This window comes from Lithobates pipiens, unplaced genomic scaffold (assembly GCF_037356315.1).
Source record: "Lithobates pipiens isolate NorthernLeopardFrog02 unplaced genomic scaffold, aLitPip1_a1.2 Scaffold_19, whole genome shotgun sequence".
NCBI lineage: Eukaryota > Metazoa > Chordata > Amphibia > Anura > Ranidae > Lithobates > Lithobates pipiens.
Window position 1 is genome coordinate 276,389,976 of NW_027507764.1, and position 23,938 is coordinate 276,413,913.

The 23,938-nt window shown below is 43.4% G+C and overlaps 1 protein-coding gene and 1 pseudogene across 2 annotated transcripts in view; one reads left to right on the forward strand and one right to left on the reverse strand.

The window, feature by feature from the left end:
* Positions 1-14,420, reverse strand: part of LOC143998056 (inhibitor of growth protein 2 pseudogene) — a 37,278-nt pseudogene extending 22,858 nt beyond the window's left edge.
* LOC143996716 (C-C chemokine receptor type 5-like) overlaps positions 1-23,938 on the forward strand; it is a 375,898-nt gene that overhangs the window by 309,683 nt on the left and 42,277 nt on the right. The window lies entirely within an intron of this gene.

The following is a 23,938-nucleotide window of genomic DNA, read 5'->3' on the forward strand; positions in this document are numbered from 1 at the left end:
AAGGCCTTCTGAGCATCTAGACTAAGAATAAGGGCTGGACGGGAGGTTTTGTTCAATAAATCAATCAGGTCTATTGTGCGTCTGGTATTATCACCTGCGTGACGAGTGCGTACAAAGCCAACTTGATCTCTATGGATGAGTGTAGGGATTATATGGGTCAGCCTATTAGCCAGGATCTTTGTAAAAATTTTATAGTCTGAGTTTAATAGCGCTATAGGCCTATAATTGTCAGGTAAGGAGGGATCTTTACCAGGTTTTGGTATGACCGAAACATGAGCGTGTAGGAATTGGGCGTGTGGAGTGGAACCTTTAAGTAGGGAAGTATAGAGCGAGATCATGTGGGGACTCAGGACAGGTAGGAAAGTTTTGTAATAGGAATAGGGTAACCCGTCGGGGCCCGGGGCTTTTTGGCTGGGGAGTTGTGTAATTACTGCTTCAAGTTCGTCGGGTGAAATGGCCGAATTCAGGGTTGCAAGATGGTCGGGGAGGAGTTTAGGCAATTTCAAGTGTTCAAAAAAGAGATCAAATCTCCCTTGTGAAAAATCATAATTTGGGTCTTTCTGTAGGCAGTTATATAAATTATGGTAGAAGTCTCCGAAGATCCGTGACATAGTCAGGGGGCAATAAGTAGGTGTACCATCAGGATGTCGTAAAAAGTCGGGAGAGGGTTGAAAAGGACGTGGTTTCAACCTATTTACCAGCAGCTTATGAGGTTTGTTTGAGAATTCATAAAACTTCTGTTTGGACCACAAAAGAGATTTGTCTATTTTGCTCACTGCTAGGGATTTGAGCCGATTACGCAGGGAGATGACTTTTCGGAGCCTGTCCACCGTGGGGGAGGCCAACAGCAGTCTCTCTGCTAAGCGCAAATCGGTCATAATGGCAAAGCGCTGGGATGCCGCGTCTTTTTTAAGACGGGATCCCAGCGCTATGCACCGACCGCGAAAAACAGCCTTGTGGGCCTCCCACAGGGTGGAGGGACCCGTGACCGAGCCCGTGTTAAGTTGGAAGTATTCTGTGAGTCCATCTGTCAAAAGACTTTTAGTTTCTGGAGAGTGAAGAAATGTCTCATTCAGTCTCCAATGGCAGGTCTTAGGAAACGAAGATGAAAGGTGGACGTCTAAGTGGACTGAAGAGTGGTCGGACCACGTCATAGGGTTGATTTCAGAGGAGACTGCTGATGTTAACAAGGGCGAGGAGATAAAGAAGTGATCTAGCCTTGAATAAAGCTTGTGAGGATGTGAAAAAAAAGTGTACTGTTTGTGAGTAGGGTGTTTTATCCTCCAGATGTCTAACAAGCCTCTAGACCTGATCAACTTGCGAAATGATTTAGACAATTGAGTGGCTCGGGGTGGGGAAGCCGAGGGGAAAAGAGTGCGTCTATCTTTGTCTGACGACATTGTCATATTAAAATCACCTCCTAAAATCATAAACGGTTGAGCAAAGCGGTCTAGAACGTCAAAGACTGAGGACAAAAAGGTAAGCTGACCCGAGTTGGGAGCATAGATATTAACTAAGGTGAGAGATTTAGCAAATAGGGAACATTTCAGAATGATAAATCTTCCATGAGGGTCTAAATGGGACGAAGTGACCCGTAACGGGCAATGCCGACCAATCAGTATAGCTACCCCTGCCTTACCCGACGGGTCAGACGCTAGAAAGGAGGTCGGGAAATGTTTGCTAGCAAAATTAAAAGAGCCTCCAGCACGGAAGTGGGTCTCTTGGACCATTATCACGTCCGCCCCGGAAGCCCTAAACTCCTTCAGAGCAAGCCATCTCTTTTGAATGGAATTCAACCCTTTAACGTTATAGGTCAGGAGTTTCAATGCCATGATAGGTCAGATAGGGGCCAGAACATGACAGAAAACCTCACACGTGTAACAAGCAGGATATAACAGTGGACCCAAAACAAATATACCTTACATAATAGAGCAATGTGCATGACACAAATAACAATATGATCGTATAACAAAATCTGTACCAAAAGCAAGCGGGTTCGGTGGAAAATCGGGATTAATCCCAGTGGCCCATCCACAATGGTAAAAATGTACCAAAAAAGAAAAAGGAAAGAGGGGAGGGATGGGGGTGGAATAAGGGGTCGGGGTTTAGCGACCAACCAACAAAAACCTGGATAGCTAAGCGCCACCAGGGAACCCAGGTCCAAGCCATGGGTCTGAAGTGGAGAATTGTACATCTCCAAAACATGCAAAAATAGAAAAATTTGAAAAACTTGAAAAAATAAAAGTCGGAGGGGAGTGGGAGGATCCCCAGCCTCTCTCCAAAGTGAGCAGGTTGCCCCCAGGATAAACAGTAGACCCCGGTCGTGGAAAAAAAAAAAAAAAAAAGGGGGGGGGGGGAGGGGGAGCTATGTAGACTTATGTACATATCCGCAGACACGCACACACAGGCAAATAACCTTTAGCATTATAACCTCTATCAGAGAAATTTAAAAAAATGAATAGTTCACAACCTGTTAAGGGGAGAAGAATAACATTTTTTGGGGTTAAACTGGAGGCAACGTCAGATAAGTTCGGCCACCCACCCCCCGGGCCAGGGGGTAAGTAAACCCACTAAGGGGTGTTGACTACCCATAACATCAGTGGGGTGTCAAGGTAAATAAGGCATCCAGAGGAAATCCGGAGAAAGCAGTTCAGGTCGGGAGTCTGGAGGCACGACTTTTCTGGGGTGTAAAGTGGGATCTGGACGTCTTCTGTCGCACCGGGGTCCAGATGCGGCTTGGAGCCAGCGGAGGCTTGGGCGTTGCTGGAAGAGGCTGTGAATCTTCTTCTGGAAGAGGTGGGAGACCCAAGTTGCGCAGGAAGGTGTCACTTTCTTGCAGATCGCGTAGGGAATATTGGGTGCCGTCCTTGGAAACGGATAGGCGGAAAGGGAAACCCCACCGGTAGGCCACCTTGTGAGACTGTAAGTGCAAAGTTAGTGGACGGAGGGTTCTCCTCCTTGTCAGGGTAATAGGTGACAGGTCACTGAAGATTTGTAGCTTAGAGCCTTTAAATTCAACTCTGGACTGATTACGAGATGCAAGAGTCAGGGCTTCCTTGCTGTCATAATAGTGAAAACGCACAATCACATCTCTCGGATTGGCCCCTAGAGGGGGTTTTGGAGCCAGTGACCGATGTGCTCTGTCCAGGCGCCAATCTATGTCTGGGATATTCGGGGCTACAAAGTTGAAAAGGCTTAGGAGGTAGGTGCGCAGGTCTTTGTCTTCCACCGTTTCAGGAATACCCCTGAACCGAAGGTTTTGTCTACGTTCCCTGTTTTCCAAATCCTCCTGCTGGGCCTGTAATTGGGTCACGGTGTTTTTTATAGTGGCGTTGTCGTCCTCGAGAACCTGGACATATTGCACCATTTCATCAAATTTATATTCCAAAGAGTCTGTGCGTTCACCTAGCTGATCAATCTCCCCTCTCAATTCCTTGGCCACTTTCCCTACCTCTTGTGCAATGGTATGAGTGATTGCTTGTAATAGGGAGTGTAATTTAGTGTCCAGTAACTCCGCCGTTAGGGGGGGAGATGGGGAGGATGAGAGTGTGGAGGTATCATTGAAGAGCATGTTGGTGCAAATGTCAGGCTGTTCCGGTGGGATCTGGGAGCTGTCAGAAACCCTTGAAGTAGCTTGTGGGGGTTTGTTCAGATAGCGGTCCATCGCTACAGGGGGCTGCGATTTAATAGCAGAGGAATAGGTGCGACGTTAATCCCCAATTTTGCCCATGGGGTGCGCGGCCGATTGAAATGAGTCAATAAGGAGACACCCTGTCAGTAAAGATCACATAAGCGTAAGATGGGAGTCACGGAGAGAGGACAGGGGGTCCAGGTCCCGTCTCTAATAGTCCATCACATCTGTAAGCCTTGTGTGACTGGCCGGGACTGTAATATCTTGCTATTGGGGGGAAGCGTGTAGATCTGAGGGGGGTGTCAAGCTTCTTCAAAACTGTGAAGGGGAGGAGAGGGTGTAGCTGCACCAAACTGCGACTCCTTTAATAGCCCAGATGCAGGGGTATAGTAGGTGCGGAACTCAGGACACACTTCAGGTGGGGGCAACACAAACTGGTCGTTTAAAGAGCAGTAAGGTGCAACAGTACTGAGGGAGGGTGAAGCAAGATGGCCCCCAGGGAAATATCAAACAGAACTCAGGCCTGGGAGCTTCAGAGCAGCTGAGGTTTACTTAGCAGAAAAGTTAGTTAGTCAGGGTGAGGATAACTGGGGCAGCTTGGCTGTATCCGAATGATAGGGGAGAGGGAGAGTCCACACAGGCCTAGAGTAGAGTGGGCCTGAGGTGTACCAATATGGCCGCCGTGTTCCTCACCTGTCCTGTGTTCTCTGGGCCCGTTCGTTGGATCCTCCGCTCCTGGATACGTGGCTCTCAGGGGACCGCTGTGAGGGGGGTCCTCGACTGACCTTCGGGAGAAGCAGGGGGGCCCGTGGAACGCCGCGGGCCGGCGTTAGGCTTCCGGATCTCGAGGAACTCTATCTTGTAGCCCGATGAAATCAGTTCACAGACCCATTGGTCGGATAGCCGAGAGGCCCACCAAGCTGCAAAATCCAGAAGACGACCCCCCACCCGAGTGTCGGGCATGCTTTTGTCTCTCAGCAGTCGCCCTGCGGCGTGGCTCCTTACCCTTCTTGGACTGTGGGAGCAAGGTGCTCTTCCCACCTGTGACATTCTTAATAATGTCATCTAGCGAAGCTCCAAATAGCCGCTCACCAAGGAAGGGCAAATCCATCAAGGCTTTTTTAGATGCCTGGTCCACAGACCAGCATTTCAGCCAGATGAGGCGCCACAGCACCACTGCTGATACCGATGCTCTGGAGAGCAGGGGGAGTGTATCCAGGGCGCATCACAGACATACTTAAGGCCGTGCACCAACTGGTCTGTTAGTTCTATGCAGACTGGAGGGGACTGCTGCTTCTCCAATTCATGGTGCAATCCTTTTGCCCACTCAGTAAGGGTCTGTGGCACTAATGCCATGGCCAGTACCGGTCGTAATGCTGACCCCACAACCATAAACATGGACCGGGCCACTGCCTCGACCCTCCTGTCGGTAGGGTCCTTAAATGAAGGAGCCCCTTCTACCGGGATCGTGGTTACTTTATTTAACCAGGATACTGGGGGGGTCCACGACTGGAGGAGACTTTAAGGAGGCTCTCTTCAAAGGGGTACCGCACCACCATTCTTTTTGGGACTGAAAAGGTCAGTTGCGGTCTTCCCCATTCCTTGTACATGAACTTATCAAAATAAGTCAGATACTGAAACACCTTAGTACAGGCTGGCTTACGGGACCCAAAAGGGGACCGCCACCTCAGCAGAGGATCCTGCTGCATCCTGTATTTACAGGGTATCACGCACAGCGGTGATAAGTGCTTCAACTAGCGCTTTTTCCTGTGTGGACCCGGACACAGAATCATCCTCACTGTCCAATCGGTCCTGGTCAGCATCCTCTGACACATCAGAACAGGCGCCGCTAGTCACCGCGGGGCCCAAGTCTGAATCAGAGCTCGAGGACGGAGGGGGGCAGGGGCTGTTTTTACCACCCTTGCACCTGCACACCACCTCCACCCTGGCATTGAACGTTTCAAGGACCGCCGACAAAGTGTCAAAGGGTACTGCAATATTTGCAGGCGAGCCGGTTGCAATTGCAGAGAGGTCTGGGGTAGAAACGCAAGCTTCTAACGCCAGGCTGACCCACCCTGTCTGCCACCCTTGGGGACTTAGGACAAGGTGCACACATATGACCGGACTACGGATATGTCTTTGTCACAGTGTGTCGTGGCTCGCAGCCACCCCATACTGCCTGGGTGTGGGTTTGTGATGGGATGCTCAATCCCACCCTCCTAGCTGCTAACAGACTGAGGGGCCCCACCTCAGGACTCACCACCCTGACCGAGTGCTGTGCCATGCTGTCACTCAACGCTGTGTCCTGTGTCAGTTCAAAAGTGCAGGAACAAAATCCGCACTGTTCTGAGGCACAAGAACCAGCGCTGAGGAGAAAAAACACGCTGAGGTTACAAGAAAATAGCCGCCGACTGTCCTTGTATAGTAAAAAACATAGGCAAAATGGCCACCGGACTCAGAGAAAATGGCCAACGACCATGATTCTCACAGAGGCTAACAGAAAATGGCCGTCATCGTTATGGCGGCAGTACATGCAGAGCCCACAGACACCAGCATAGAGACAGGTGACAGCACATAGACACAGACAGCCAGTGCAACCCCCAGGCAAGAATAAGAGCCCCCCCCCCCCCCGGAAGACCCTTGGCCTGGGCACATACACAAGAAAGAAAAGCAGAAACTTCTCCTGCGCTCTGGTGTCAAGGTCCTCAATGTGTGGTGCAACCAGCTTCACATGGTAGTGTCTATCGTCTTGCAGCCCTCCTCAGAATGATGGGTATTCAGAGACTAAAAGGAACAAAAAAGAAAAGAAAAGAAGGGTGCACCGACCTAGTGCATTACCACTGATAGAGCTTTATTCAAAAAGAACACATAGCAAAATTAATACTCACAAACGAGTATTGATAAAAAGCATAATCAATACAGCAGGGTCCACTTCCACGAACATCAACAAGCCTGGACCTGATGTCAAGTAGATAGAGCGATACCCCAATAAAATGGCTGACACGTTTCAGGGGACAACCCCTTTCCTCAGAACCTAGACGGGCAATGGTTTCTCACAAAAGGACAGTGCTTTATATGTGTGTGTGGCTGCACAACCCCAAGCTCCACCCAAACCACCCCTACAGACCGCACCCCCCCCCCAAAAAAAGGGGGAGGGAGAGGTATTTTATATATTCGCACATAAATTAAAATATAAATATAAGTTCCCTGAATTAAATCGCTACACAATCGTTATATAATATAGCAATAGGCCCATTTTATGTATACACACTATGATGGTAAATAGAGCATGAATGAATCAGAGTAACAACAAAATGCACAATGCTCGCAAGGGCAGATTTCTATAGTGTTATGCTTGGGAGTATTGATATCTCACATAAGCCCATAATGATATAGGGTCATAGTAATGGTAATAATAATAATAGTAATAGGGACTTGCAGTGGTGGTGGTAGTAACAGTAGTACCTATGGTTCTTTGGTCCACTCTCCATAAGATCTGCCAGGGTCACTGTGGGGTGGGTCACTGAAATGCACGCATAACCATATGCAGGAAGTGCGGGTGGAAATGCGTTCCACCCGCAACTTCCGGCCACCCCACATATCGCTTCTGCTCCTGTGCACGCTAAGGTCACCGGAGGGCAAGCTGTAGCTCAATGCAGGAAGCTTGGGTGGAAATGCGTTCCACCCGCAACTTCCGGCTGCCCCACATGTCACTTCCACTCATGTGTGCGCAAGCAAGATGCCTGCGTGCGTGAGTGACTATCCCAGTATCTCAGCGCCCGCATAGAGACTGAGTGTGTGCGCCAGTAATATGGTCCGGAAGCGCTAATATATGCGCTTCAACCGCTATAGCCGGCCAGTCCAATGCACAGGAGATATGGGCAGTGGCACTGTCCGCAAATGTGGACAGTGTCAGCTCATAAATGATCTTTAACACTTGGGTCAAAATGTCTGCTGTGGACTTTCTAAAATAAAAAATATATAAAAAAAAAGATATAAAAAATCTCATACGAGATTGTGTAATTCAATTTCTTCGTTTAAGCCCTTAGGGGCCATAGTCCCTAAGGAAAAAATCCAGTAGGCCTCTCTACTACACAGTAGCTGGTGTTTTTTGCCATTATCCAAATCATTTGGTATGGCTTCAATACCAAAAACCCTAAGGCCATCCACATTACTGGCGTGGGCCTCCTTAAAATGTCTTGGTATCGAATATTTGTCCTTCTTCGTCAGAATGTTGCTTCTATGTTCATTCATTCTAGTTCTCATCTGCCTTGAAGTACGACCAATGTACAGGAGGCCACATGGGCACAGGAGGCCATAGACAACATATGGGGTCCCGCAATTGATAAACTGCTTAATCTTGTGGATTTTTCCATCAGCATCTACTACATCCTTCTTCCTATGGCACATGTACATACAATTCCCACAAATGGTACTCCCACATTTGTAGCTATCTTTTTGATTGAATACCGTAGTCCAAATGCTATTCAGGCTACTATTTCTAATCCTCTTTACCCTACTTGGGGCAATAATGCTCCCCAGGTCTTAAGGTCTCCTGAAGACCACATTCGGGCATGAAGCAAGACTAGTCTTCAGGATGGGGTCTGATTCTAATATCCTCCAGTTCTTTTTGAGCATTCTTTGTATTGCAGGGGCCCATTGCTAAACCTAGTGCAGAAGCGTACCTGTAGTTGTTGATTGCCATGGGGTTCTAGCTTTTCCCCCCTTCCTCCCCAACATTGTCGCACAATAGCAGATATTTCAGGCAGGCTTCCTCAATATGCTCATCCTTGTATCCTTTGTCCTTGAATTTACTCTTGAGGATAAGACTCTGTGCTTCATAGTCTCGTTTAAGGGTACAAGTCCGCCTCAATCTGCAGAATTGTCTGAAAGGGACATTTCAAATCCATCTGGGGTGGTGATGGCTATGTGCGTGAAGATAGAAATTGCCAGCGTTTGGCTTAAAATTAGTTCTTGAATTCTTCCTTCATCATCAGCACGCAGCTCCAAATCCAGAAAGACCAAGGACACATCATCCACCACATGAGTAAATGTAATTCCGAACGGATTTCCACACAGTATGTTAGGAATCCTTTTAGTTCTTCATCACTACCGTTCCAGATAATAAGGACATTGTCAATATACCGGGAATATAGTACTAGATTCCTTCCAAACGGATTATTGGCCCAAATGTAATTCTGCTCCCAGTAGCCCATAAATAGATTAGTGTAACTCGGGGCAAATCTAGCCCCATCGCTGTACCTTTTACCTGTCTATAGAAGCCTTCCATGAACGTAAAATAGTTGAGTCAAAGTAAACTCGGCACTGTCATATATAAATTTAGCCTGTGCAGGGTTAAACAGATGTGCTTCTGCCAGATAATATTCAATTGCTCTCAGGCCAAATTAATGCTGGATGGAGGTGTACAATGACGCTACATCCAAGGACAATCATCTGTAGCCTTTTTCCCAAGTCTATGCGCCAAGGCATGGCCAGAATCCTTTATAAATGATGGCAAATTGATTACCAGCCTTTGAAGGAAGTGATCAATATAACTGCCAAGATTGCTGGTCAAACTATCCATTCCAGCAATAACTGGTTTGCCTGGGGGCTTCTCCAGATCCTTATGTACTTATGGAATATGATAGAAGGACCGTAGGGTCCCAGATGAGCTTCTTGTACGTATTCTTATCTCCAATTAATCTTAGTGCTTCCTCCACATACTGTTCCCTATCTTGTATCACCAAGCCTCCCCCCTTGTCCGTCCTTCATTATTACGATATCTGAGTTTTTTCTCAGGCTAGTTAGAGGGCCATCCAAAAATGCTTCATGGCCTTTGTTGTATTTACGAGTGTAGCTTCCACATCCCTTCTGAATTCTTCCATCACCACCTCATAGAAAGTAGGTATAAAATTACCCTTATTCCAATGGGGGTAAAAACTCGATCTTGGTCTAAACCTGGTGTCAATTATCTTGTCTTCATAGATCAGGGAGGAGATCTCATCCATAGACATTTGACCACCTTCCACATATAGATCTTCAAGAGTCTCCAATATTCTTTCATCACAGGACTCACTGGGAGAAGTAGGAGTAGTAATTACAGTACTCGTATCAGCCACTCCATTGAGTTCTTTCAACCTGAAGTGGCGTTTCACAGTGAGGTTTCGTACAAACTTGTTAAGATCTATGAAGAGTTCAAATAGGATCGGGGGACTCTCTGGAGCATAATTGAGCCCTCTTCTAAGTAGCTTGAGCTCTGAATCTGGGAATTCACATTTCGACAAATTGAATATCTTAATTGTAGAATGACTATCTACTGTTTTAGATTCCTTTGTAATTTTCCACCCTCCCCTACAGCCTCTTCTCATTGCTTTTGCTGCCTACTGGTGTTTGGGGGTGGTAGTGGTCGGGGTATACTGTTTTTCTGCGCTGTGGGTTTTATCCTTCCCGCAGCTCCTTCCACAAAAAAAGAACTCTCGTTATTTAATTTGGATCTTTTGGTGTTGGTGATGTTTTCTCCTGTACCCAATATATCATGGGGTCTTGTTCCTTGAGCGAACTCCCGTTGTTTCTTTGGTATGTCCATATTTGGATGCACCCTCGAAGCTGGATCAAGTTGCTCCTCTTGTGTTGTAGTCCCTTTTTGTGGTGATAAATTAACTTCACTCATATTGTCCTGTCTCATACAGTCTCCAACCACCTGACCCCCTTGATCCCTTTGATCCCTAATGGCATTGGGATCAGGGAGTACCGATGTACCTCCTGGTGCTGGGAGGGGTGGGAAATTATTGTGTCTATCTATTCTATTATGATTGGTACTAGTATTAACAACTGAGTTCTCATTTACATTCTTGTTTGCCCTTATATCTTTATTTTTAGTTTTAGTTTTGTTGCCATACTTATTCTTAGCCCAATACCTGTTACTCTTCTTCTTAATGTCGTTGTTGTACCCGCTGTTATTTATCCTTTCATTCCTGTTTTTCCTGTTCCTACCACTATTGGATGAAGCTACTGTCACAAAATTATCATTTTGTTTTGCACCTCCTTCCAATTCATCTGTTTGCATCCTACTTTTCTTCCAGTTAAACTCACAACCTACCAAATAGTCCTGTCTATCCCTCTCAAACTTCCCTGATTTTCTGATCAGATCAGATCAGCCTCAAACTCAGAGGTTTGCTCATTAATCCTTGTATCCCATTCAACAAAGGATTCTAGGTCAGAAAATACTGCTAGCTGTTCCTGAATATTTGCAATATCCAGCTTAATACAGTCTAAATTTCTCTCTCTTTGCTTAATGATCATATTCAATCAAGATTTGTTAAATTTCTGCATTTCCCTCATCCATTCCTCACCAATATCATCATCCAGGAAACTGCACAACTTAGTCATACGCAGTCCCCTAGGAATTCTATTTACATGGCAAATTGATTACTTAGGCAAAGAGAGAGAAATTTAGAACGTATTGAGCTGGATATTGCGAATATTCAGGAACAGCTAGCAGTATTTTCTGACCTAGAATCCTTTGTTGAATGGGATACAAGGATTAATGAGCAAACCTCTGAGTTTGAGGCTGATCTGATGTTGTGAGTTTAATTGGAAGAAAAGTAGGATGCAAACAGATGAATTGGAAGGAGGTGCAGAACAAAATGATCATTTTGTGATGGTAGCTTCATCCAATAGTGGTAGTAACTGGAAAAACAGGAATGAAAGGATAAATAACAGCGGGTACAACAACGACATTAAGAAGAAGAGTAACAGGTATTGGGCCAAGAATAAGTACGGCAACAAAAATAAAAATAAAGACATAAGGGCAAACAAGAATGTAAATGAGAACTCAGTTGTTAATACTAGTACCAATCATAATAGAATAGATAGAAATAGGTTGGAGTATAGACCCTATAGAGCAAGTTTATACAATGATTTCCTGCCCCACCCAGCACCAGGAGGTACATTGGTACTTCCTGATCCCAATGCCATTAGGGATCAAAGGGATCAAGGGGGTCAGGTGGTTGGATACTGTATGAGACAGGACAATATGAGTGAAGTTAATTTATCACCACAAAAAGAGACTACAACATAAGAGGTACAACTTGATCCAGCTTCGAGGGTGCATCCAAATATGGATGTACCAAAGAAACAACGGGAGTTCGCTCAAGGAACAAGACCCCATGATATATTGGGTACAGGAGAAAACATCACCAACACCAAAATATCCGAATTAAATAACGAGATTTCTTTTTTTGTGGAAGGATAAAACCCGCAGCGCAGAAAAACAGTATACCCCGACCACTACCACCCCCAAACACCAGGAGGCCACATAAGCAATGAGAAGAGGCTGTAGGGGAGGGTGGAAAATTACAAAGGAATCTAAAAGAGTAGATAGTCATTCTACAATTAAGATATTCAATTTGTCGAAATGTGAATTCCCAGAATCAGAGCTCAAGCTACTTAGAAGAGGGCTCAATTATGCTCCAGAGAGTGCACCAAACCTGTTTGAACTCTTCATAGATCTTAACAAGTTTGTACGAAACCTCACTGTGAAACGCCACTTCAGGTTGAAAGAACTCAACGGAGTGTGTTAAGGCTATTTTGCCTACCTCACTTGTATACTTACCTATACATAAAATAAGTGATTAAAAAACCTTTTATCTATATGACTCAAACCATGAAATTAAGAACGAATGATACCTGTGCGAAAAGGGTAACAATCTAATTTATTTAAACATACTATAGTACAGAAAAGAAACCTTAGAGATTACCCCATATAATGTGGAGGATACAACCTTAACAACAACGATGTTACCAAATATTGCTATAATGCTCATACACATCCTTTCAAGAGATTAATATTATATTAAGGCAAAGTCCTATGGTAGAAAGGGTTAAAGAAAAGAAAAGAGACATAATGATAATACAGACACAGTATCTAGTTTTCCCTTAAGTTACTATTTTTACAAAAGGGGGGGGGGGGACACATCAGGGATGAAGAGAGATAAGGAAAATACATTACACAGGAATCTTACATGTCCAGTCCATGAGGGCTTAAGAGATCTGGCATCTCTAGGGATATTGATTTTATGTTGTTAGAATACCCCACTCCTAAAAATCAGAACTCAGGGTCACCTCATTGGTTCAGAAGTGGCATTGAATCCTGATTGGCTACCCCTGCAGCCTAATGTTTATTGGTTGAGTTGCCTCAAATTCTGATTGGTTATAATTTCAAGCCCATCATGCTTCCCACCTAAACTTCCAGTGCCTTTCTGTCTATATATGTTGAGCAACTTCCTTTGATCACCAACCCTGCCAGTTTCGACATCAGAATTTCAAGGACTTGGGAGCCGCAATGTGTGCCCCTCGTCCCAAAGAACAATAGAACAACTTATTTACTATGCAAAAAACACACCAAAAGATGTTGGTCTGTTTTGAGATACAGATATATATATATATAAAAGATAGACCAGTTGTCAGAAGAGATAATATGCGGCAACCCCGTCACACCACTCCACTAGCACACTGGAAAGCAGCTCTACATGTCAGTGAACCTTTGCTGGTAATATATCAAAACAAATACATTCAAATAATAATATATGTATACGTGTACGATTTCTATATGACCGTCACATATATAATGAGCTGAGCAATAACGTTACAGCAACTTAAAACAGTGTGCTACATAATCCAGATAGTTATTTTCCTCTCCTTTTTTCCTCCAATCACAAGCACAATGTCCACACAGGAGGAAATGCACTGCTGGAAACTGTGTGCAAAATAAACTCCACAGAGAATAGTTCAAGGAGAGTGAAGAAGCAAACTTCAAATAAAGGCCCCTTGTACTGGAAAATACTATTCACCACCACCGTACTTCTTGTAACACCTCCACACGTGGTTTGCACAATCGGGGGGTTTTTGTGACAAGTGGAACTCCCCCTTTGGTAGCGCTCTTACCGAAATACATTGGTGAGATCAGCACATCATATATACTCAATGGAATCCACACTTTTCATCATTTTCCCTTAGGACATGGTTGTCACCATTACTTCCACTGTCCCCAATAGTTGTAATGTAAATGGAAAATGAAAACGTATATAGTGTGATACCGTAAAAATACTTAAATTTATTTGAATGAAACAGCAAAAAACACTCACAAACGACAATTTCAAAAAGGCATGTTCAGATTATCACCACAGTATAATCGACAGGATCACCTTCCCCCTGGACTGCATTGGGCTAAAGCAGAATGTACACCTCTAGCCTTCTCTCATAGTCCTTTCCTGTACCGTTACTCTGACACGTTTCGTCCGTTAATGGACATCATCTGACATCACCCTCAGATGATGTCCATTAACGGACGAAACGCGTCAGTGTAACGGTACAGTTTCCAGTAGAGATACGCAATAGCGTATCAGCGCTTGTGTTTAGAAATTTAATTAGAAAGTCCTCACAATGGTTTCCTTAAAGCTCCTTGCTATAAATATTATATTTCAAAATCTCCACCACAAGTGGCTGATACGAGTACTGTAATGACTACTCCTAATTCTCCCAGTGAGTCCTGTGACGAAAGAATATTGGAGACTCTTGAAGATCTATATGTGGAAGGTGGTTAAATGTCTATGGATGAGATCTCCTCCTGATCTATGAAGACAAGACAATTGACACCAGGTTTAGACCAAGATCGAGTTTTTAACCCCATTGGAATAAGGGTAATTTTAAACCTACTTTCTATGAGGTGGTGATGGAAGAATTCAGAAGGCTCTGTGGAAGCTGCACTCGTAAATACAACAAGGGCCATGAAGCATTTTTGGATGGCCCTCTAAATATCCTGAGAAAAAACTCTGACATCGTAATAAGGAAGGCAGACAAGGGGGAAGGCTTGGTGATACAAGATAGGGAACAGTATGTGGCGGAAGCGCTAAGATTAATTGGAGATAAGAATACGTATGAGAAGCTTATCTGGGACCCTACGGCAAACTATAGCACTGAACTTAAAAAGCTCTTAGACAAAGCACTATCCAATCAGGTCATTACTAAGAGTGAGTATCAGTTCCTGTATTCTAAGCACCCAGTAGTCCCCTACTTCTATCATATTCCAAAAGTACATAAGGATCTGGACACACCCCCAGGCAGACCAATTATTGCTGGGATGGATAGTTTGACCAGCAATCTTGGCAGGTATATTGATCACTTCCTTCAAAGGCTGGTAATCAATTTGCCATCATTTATAAAGGATTCTGGCCATGCCTTGGACATCCTTAGTGCATACACTTGGGAAAAAAGGCTATAGGTGGTTGTCCTTGGATGTAGCGTCATTGTACACCTCCATCCAGCATGAATTTGGCCTGAGAGCAATTGAATATTATCTGGTAGAAGCACATCTGTTTAACCCTGCGCAGGCTAAATTTATATATGACAGTGCCGAGTTTACCTTGACTCACAACTATTTTACGTTGGCCTTAGAGTTTTTGGTATTGAAGCCATGCCAAATGATTTGGATAATGGCAAAAAACACCAACTACTGTGTAGTAGAGAGGCCTACTGGATTTTTTCCTTAGGGACTATGGCCCCTAAGGGCTTAAACAAATACATTTATTTACACAATCTCATATGAGATCTTTTGTCTCTGCTAGTCCTGGGATAGGTTAGGGTTTGGCGATGCTCACTGGGCTGGCTCACGTGATTCACCTGCCTTACGAGGGCCCAATCTTCTTGATGAGGTTCAGCACTCACATTATCTTACTATACAGCCATGTTTTCTGATAGTGTGGTGTAGAACTAGACAGGTGTTAGGTTTAGTTTTGGGTGTAGATAGGTTAGGGAGATATACCAATTTTGTTTTTTGTTTTTTTCTGTCTTGTCTTATTTCTTTTTCTTTTGTATATTTGTACAAATCCTTTCTGTATTTTTGTAACACTATGCTCATTGGTCTATGCCATTGGTAATGACATATGGTTTCTCAGTAGGGAGTCATTTGAATAGGTCCCACTGAGTCGGTATATATTTGTTTGATAATATCAGTAACGTGTTAATGTTTGGCCTGCTATTTATTCATTTGTACACTTTGTTGTACGTGAGCTAGGTATATATTCACCTTCTGTCTAATGAACGATGAGTTGACTGACTGGTTGACTGGAGGTGATTGGGGGACTGACTAATTAACTAGTCATTCTATTCCTAATTTTAGAAGGCATTTATTGAGTTTTTATTTGAATGATTTTAAATACTATTTTTTATATACTTTATACATTTTTATACGGGTTTTTTTATATATGAAAATAGCGTGTGTGTGTGTGTGTGGGGCTGGGCCGCTACAACTACAGGGCAGGGGGCATTGTAGTTTTTTTTTTTTTCTCAACATATATAATAAAATATATATATAATTTTTTTTATTTATTTATATTTTTTATTTTTTTTATATATTTAATATTTTTTATTTTAGAAAGTCCACAGCAGACATTTTGACCCAAATGTTAGAGATCATTTATGAGCTGACACTGTCCGCATTTTCGGGCACCGACATACTGGGATAGCCACTTACGCACACAGGCATCTTGCTTGTGTTCGCATGAGCGGAAGTGACATGTAGGTCAGCCGGAAGTTGCGGGTGGAACGCATTTCCACCTGAGCTTCCTGCATTGAGCTACAGCTTGCACTCCAGTGACCCTAGCGTGCACAGGAGCGGAAGCGATATGTGGGGCGGCCGGAAATTGCGGGTGGAACGCATTTCCACCTGCACTTCCTGCATATGGTTATGCGTGCGTTCCAGTGACCTATCCCACAGTGACCCTAGCAGATTGTATGGAGAGTGGACCAAAGAACCATAGGTACTACCAGAGGCGTAACTATAGGGGGTGCAGCAGTCGCGACCGCAACTGGGCCCTGTGCTGCAGGGGGCCCATGCAGCCCCCTCTACATATGGCCGGCAGCAGCATAGGCAGCTAGGGGTACCAGTGCACCATGCACACGGGGGGCTGAAGGTGGAGGGTGACTAGCAGAGCTCCATGCTCGCACTGGCTGCTCTTTAGTTGTGCATTCCCCGCATGACCTGTGTCCTCGGCTGGCTCCTCAGAGCACCCCTCTCCTGCTCTATGCATTGCCGCTCAGTCCGATGTCTGTTCTCCCCAGCCAGAGTCCCGCCAGAGTCCCAGCCAGAGTCCCGGGGCCCTGAAGGTTCTAGTTACGCCACTGGGTACTACTGTTACTACCACCACCACTGCAAGTCCCTATTACAATTATTATTATTATTACCATTATGGGCTTATGTGAGACATCAATACTCCCAAGCATATCACTATAGAAATCTGCCCTTGCGAGCATTGCAAATTTTGTTGTTTCTCTGATTCATTCATGCTCTATTTACCATAATAGTGTGTATACATAAAATGGACCTATTGCTATAATATATAATGATTGTGTAGCGATTTAATTCAGGGAACTTATATTTTATTTTAATGTATGTGCACAGAATCAATTGTATTTATTTATTTATATATAAACTACCTCTTCCTCCCTTCCCCTTTTTTTTTTTTTTTTGGGTGCGGTCTGTATGGGTGGTTTGGGTGGAGCTTGGGGTTGTGCGGCCACACACACACAGAGACACGCACACACATATATAGCGCTATCCTTTTGTGAGAAAGCCGGTCTAGGCTCTAAGGAAAGGGGTTCTCCTCTGAAACGCGTCAGAAATTTTGTTGGGGTATCACTCTATCTACTTGACATCAGCTCCAGGCTTGTTGATGTTCGAAGAAGTGGACCCTGCTATATTATGCTTTTTATCAATATTCCTTTGTGAGTATTCATTTTGCTATGTGTTCTATTTGAATAAAGCTCTATCAGTGGTAATGCACTAGGTCGGTGCATCCTCCTTTTCTTTTTTTTTCCAGGTACATACACCACACCACAGCCCAGTCATGCAGCATCCCCCATGAGGGGGTGGGAATACAGGGATAGGGAGAAAGGAAAGAGAGAAGAGGGACCCCCTAATCGACCTCCCAGGGAATGCCCAGCTGCTCTGTCCTGCCTAGGCAGGGAGAGCTGTACTTACCATCCGGATGATCTGGAGGCATCCCATCACAGACCCACACCCAAGCAGTAGGGTGGCTGTGGGCCAAGGCACACTGTGACAAAGACATCCGTAGTCCGGTCATTTGTGTGCCCCGGAACATATAGCTCACCAGTCGTCCCTGGAGCCTGAGGGGCATGTCGTGGCCAACCCAGCACGTAGCTCGGGCCTGCACACGCTCGATGGCCAGGCTGAGGAGACTACACGGATCTATATTATCCAACTTGTCACCCAGCTGGCTGTTGATGGAAGATCACAGGATCAATATCTTGCGCAAAAGGAAAAATCCAGAAAAAAAAATCCCCAGGACCGATGGTCCCGGCAGGGAGCCTAGGTCCTTCTCCTTCACTAGGCAGAAGAAACTGAGCTGCAGGAAGCAGGCTGAGGGGTTATAGCCAGAGGGACCTCCCCCTGGCCAGAACTGTACAGCTCTGTTGTATTTCACATGTATTACATGTTCTACCTAGTCCTTTCCTGAAGGTGGCGTAATAACCCTACGGTTAAGATTTAATGGAGCTGTGTCCGTCAATGAACGAAAGAGAAAATTTATATTCCCGCAACTTGTGGCAAAATATAAAATATTTCATGGACTAAACATGCATCTCATCAAATAGCTTGGGGTGCCTACTTTCCAAAATGGGGTCATTTGGGGGGGGGGGGGGTAGGTTGTGCTATCTTGGCATTTTATGACCTTCAAAACTGTGATAGGTAGTGAGAAGTGAAATCAAAAATTTATACCCGTATGCGACTAGGCTCCCAAAAAGTCTCACACATTATTCCATGGACTCAACATGCCTATCCGCAAATAGCTTGGGGTGTCTACTTTCCAAAAAGGGGTCATTTGTGGGGGGGTTTGATTTGTCCTGGCATTTTATGCACAACATTTAAAAGCTTATGTCACACATCACCCATTCTTCTAACCACTTGAACACAAAGCCCTTTCTGATACTTTTTGTTTACATGAAAACGTTTTTTGCAAGAAAATTCCATTGAACCCCAAACATTATATATATTTTTTTAAAGCAAAGGCCCTACAGATTAAAATGGTGGGTGTTTTTTTCCACACAGTATTTGCGCAGTGATTTTTCAAACGCAATTTTTTTTGAAAAAAAAAAACTTTTTTATTTTAATGCACTAAAACACACTATATTGTCCAAATGTTTGATTAAACAAAAAAGATGATCTTATACCAAGTACATAGATACCAAACAGGTATCGGAAGAGAAGTCAGCCAGGCCAGGTCATACACAAGAACACAGACAGGAACTCACTGGATATCATTGATACGTAAGGGTAAGGGCCAGTGCTGGTCATCTTACTCTAAAAAAGTAATTAGTTAAGTTACAAATTACTTCTCCCAAAAAGTAATTGCGTTAGTAACTCGGTTACTACATTGGAAAAGTAATTAGTTACTCAGCAAAGTAACTGTGAAATTTTTTTAAATATTCTATAGACGGGACTAACGAAGGAAGTGAATGTTGCCGCCTCCATCGACAAGATTGACACCTCGCGAGCCCGTTGCCTGGTTTGGATTTAAAGGGGAACTCCTACGCCGAAAAAACGGCGTAGGGGTTCCCCTTTAAATTCATACCAGGCGACGGGGCTCGCGAGGTGTCAATCTTGCCAATGGAGGCGGCGACATTCACTTCCTTCACTAGTCCTTTCTTCCTGGTCCTGGGCGGTAGATGTAATTGTGGTAACGCCGCCCAAGTAATAGGAACGGCGTTACCATGAGGGGAAGAGTAATCAGTTAGCTTACTCGTTACTCTCTAAAGTAACTGCATTAAGTAACTCTGTTTATTTTAACTGAGTTACTCGCATCACTGGTGAGGACAGAGTGAAATAAGCTGCTTAAATAGCCAAAAGGGGCTGGTTGTATGCTGGACTAATGAGGCAGGTTAAGGGTATTGGTTATAGTGACTGTAGAAGCGAGTAGCTGGTAATTAACCATCAGCTGAGCAGCTCTGAGCACTGAAAAAAGCTGCCTGTAAGTTGCAGAAGCCAACCCTGACAGACCCAAAGCACACAGCAAAAATTACCACACAATGGTTGAAGGAGAAAAAGGTGATTTTCCTTGCATGGCCTAGTCAGAGCCTAGACTTAAACCCCATTTAAATTCTGTGGAATGACTTGAAGACTGCAGTCCACAAACGGTCACCAACAAATCTAACTGAACTTGAGCAGTTCTGCAAAGTGGGAAATATTGCAAAATCTGGATGTGCAAAGTTAGTAAAGACATATTACAACAGACTAAAGGCTGTAATTAAAGCAAAATGAGGTCCAACAAAATACTGACATAAGGAGGGTGATCCTTTTTCCCACTTAGTGATTCTGTTTTTGAATTAAAAAAAAAATTCTGACATGTTTGTGTTATATCTTTCACTAAAGGGAGGGTATGACAGAGCCACGTGAATTTGTTGTGCCACATCCTAAAACATAACAAAAAAGAAGGAAGAGTCCCCTGGGGGTGGATTTTTAAGGCACGTACAAACTATAATGATATACAAGTTATTTTATTACATAAAACAGACAAAAAGCTATTTAGTATACAGTATACATTAAAAAATACACCAACAGGTATATATACAACCAGTATTGATGCTATATTTGATTACATTGTATCAATCATTTGAAAAGAATCACCCTACGCGTTTCGGAGCTTGAAAAAGCATGTCCTTCTTCAGGGGTGTAAATACAACGTTTTTGTAGAATCTGATAAATAGCAAGGAACAAGGTGTCACAGTTAAACAATATCTAGGCAGGGAGTGGCACACAGATGCAACGAATAGTTAACAGGCAAGGTTTAGAAATACTTACAATACTGTTAACAGGTATGGCAATAGCCGCTAGACACCATTTGATAAAAACAAGTAGTTATACAGGACCATATAGGTATGTTTGACTCCGCCAGTGTTCGAGGTACATCCCCCAGTCTGTCTATACTCCAGTAGGGATTGTAGATATCATGCAGAAGTAATATGAAGAGAATTCTGCAGTCCCCTCTTGGGGAAGAAGTTCATGTGAACTGGAACTTTAATAGTTTTTTACCCAAAACTGCTCCTGAATAGAAAAGAAAAGACAGAGCGAGAAAAGAAAAGAAAAATCAAATAGTAAATTTATTTTTTATAAAAATAAAGAAATAAAAAAGTATTAAAAATACCGTATTTGCCGGCGTATAAGATGACTGGGCGTATAAGACGACCCCCTATTTTTCAAGTGAAAAGTTTTGGGCAATACTCGCGATATAAGACTACCCCCCTTCTGAGGCAACACCATTTAAAAAAAACATTAGAACGATTAAAAAATACAAAGCAAGAATGCCAACTACTCATCTGCCATGCTGTGTTATGTCATAAAGTAAATCAAACAATAATAACACAAACAGAGATCTATTGAATGCCACAACTCTGGAAAGTAGAATTTTTCACTAACCAAACCTATACCACTTTTGGGTTACATTCTATGGGAATTGTCCACCAAAATGCATTTAATAAACCCCCTGTCATATGTCCCAGATTTACCTGTCCCTCTTGGGTGCCTGGGACCTCAAAAGGCAAATAGCAGGATGTATAGTAGTAGGAGATCAGTGAATGGATTTACCCAGGGAAGTATGGTGAGCGGTGTATTAATTTAATGAATACAACACCTGCTTGGATTGGCAGAGGCTGTAGCATCATCAGCCCTTGCCTCTCTCTCTCTCTCTCTCTCTCGAAGCCAATCCGAGCAGGCTACTCTATGTAGACTGCTCGGATTGGCAGAGGTTGTTACTCCAATCCAAGCAGGCTCTGTATTTATTAATAGAATACATCGCTCGCCGGGATTGGCTCAATGGCGTATACTGTTTGTAGCTGAAGCCACATACAGTATTAGCAGACATTTGGGGGCTGACATCCATCGGGCAGCATTGTATACCTGTATACCCGGCGTATAAGACGACCCCTGATTTTTGGGCATTTTTTTTAAGTGTAAAAGGTAGTCTTATACGCCAGCAAATACAGTAATAACTAGGGTGGGGTAAAAATAAAAATAAATATAAAAATAAAAATAAAAAATGAACATTGGGAAATAATGAAAAAATAGATAAAATAAAATAAAATAAAATAAATTGAAAATAAAGAATGATGAATGAATGAATACAAAAACTGAATAAAAAAAATAAAAAATTAAACCCCAGAAGGTGAGCGGCGCCAGTGGGAAAACACTGGGGCTGACAATTAAAGTGCAGGGCAGAAAACGGTGCAGCGGTTAAAAAGTGCAGTTGAAGAGATAGAAGTATGAACTGAATCTGGATAATTCATAAAATGAGGTAGCAGCCAGCAAAGTAGTAGCAAAAAGTCCGACACTGAAAGTGCACCAAAAGGACATAGCTATGTATTATATATATTAAACAAACCTGCTTGTTATGCAGTAGAATAGGGGGTATTCAGATATCAAGTATCATTAATGTAGATAAAAGGATATACACTAATTCAGTTCATACTTCTATCTCTTCAACTGCACTTCTTAACCGCTGCACCGTTTTCTGCCCTGCACTTTAATTGTCAGCCCCAGTGTTTCCCCACTGGTGCCGCTCACCTTCTGGGGTTTAATTTTTTTTAATTTTTTTTTTATTCAGTTTTTGTATTCATTCATTCATCATTCTTTATTTTCAATTTATTTAATTTCAATTTTATTTTATTTTATCAATTTTTTCATTATTTCCCAATATTCATTTTTTATTTTTATATTTATTTTTATTTTTACCCCACCCTAGTTATCATTATTTTTATTACTTTTTTATTTCTTTATTTTTATAAAAAAGAAATTTACTATTTGATTTTTCTTTTCTTTTCTCGCTCTGTCTTTTCTTTTCTATTCAGGAGTAGTTCTGGGTAAAAAAACTATTAAAGTTCCAGTTCACATGAACTTCTTCCCCAAGAGGAGACTGCAGAATTCTCTTCATATTACTTCTGCATGATATCTACAATCCCTACTGGAGTATAGACAGACTGGGGGATGTACCTCGAACACTGGCGGAGTCAAACATACCTATATGATCCTGTATAACTACTTGTTTTTATCAAATGGTGTCTAGCGGCTATTGCCATACCTGTTAGCAGTATTGTAAGTATTTCTAAACCTTGCCTGTTAACTATTCGTTGCATCTGTGTGCCACTCCCTGCCTAGATATTATTTAACTGTGACACCTTGTTCCTTGCTATTTATCAGATTCTACAAAAACTTTGTATTTACACCCCTGAAGAAGGACATGCTTTTTCAAGCTCCGAAACACGTAGGGTGATTCTTTTCAAATGAATGATACGACGTAATCAAATATAGCATCAATACTGGTTGTATATATACCTGTTGGTGTATTTTTTAATGTATACTGTATACTAAATTGCTTTTTGTCTGTTTTATGTAATAAAATAACTTGTATATCATTATAGTTTGTACGTGCCTTAAAAATCCACCCCCAGGGGACTCTTCCTTCTTTTTTGTTATATCTTTCACTTGGATGTTATAGGTTGTACTAGTATATACAGCCGGATAAAAATGGTGTTTGTCTTCATTTCAGGCTGCAACAACAAAATGTGATTATTTTAAATGGGTGTGATTCTTTAGGTGCTAGGAATGGGTTTGGCTAGGTTTGTTTGTTTTTTGCTCTAGCAGCTGGGGGAACCAACATTTCTTTAAAATGCTATAGCTGGCTAAGGTTGGCAGATTCAGACCAAGGTTACAACCTAAGCTTGATCCTACTCTGCATGGCCCCATACAGACCATCTTCTCTGTTAAAGGTAGACTTTGGTATTGCTGGAGACTGTTAAGAGGTAAAAGTGAGGCCCGGAAAGGTAAAGGCAGAAAGAAAAAGTAGAGCAGGGTCAGGCATGACAGAGTGTTTAGGGGAGACAATGCATGGGTTAATATGAAGAGCTAAGAGGGGAGGGGACAGTGAGTAAAGTCCAGGGGGGAGTGGTACTATATAAGAAGGAGGCGGGACTGGGCTGGGGAACAGAAAGTTGTGGAGAAAGAAAGGAGGAGGCAGTTTTTCCCTCACTGCTCCTCCATTATGGCTGTCTCAGCTTATTTTACACTGTGGAATGGCGGCGGCGAGCAGGGGTGACAGCAGGGATGGATGATCAGGCGAGCGGACCGCGGAATGGAGGTGGGGTGCCCACATGCAGGCTGTGGCCTATGCTGTCAGTACGTATATTCGCTGGGGCCTTCCCCCCGGGATTGTGTCATCATAGGAGCCCTCTGGTGGAACAATC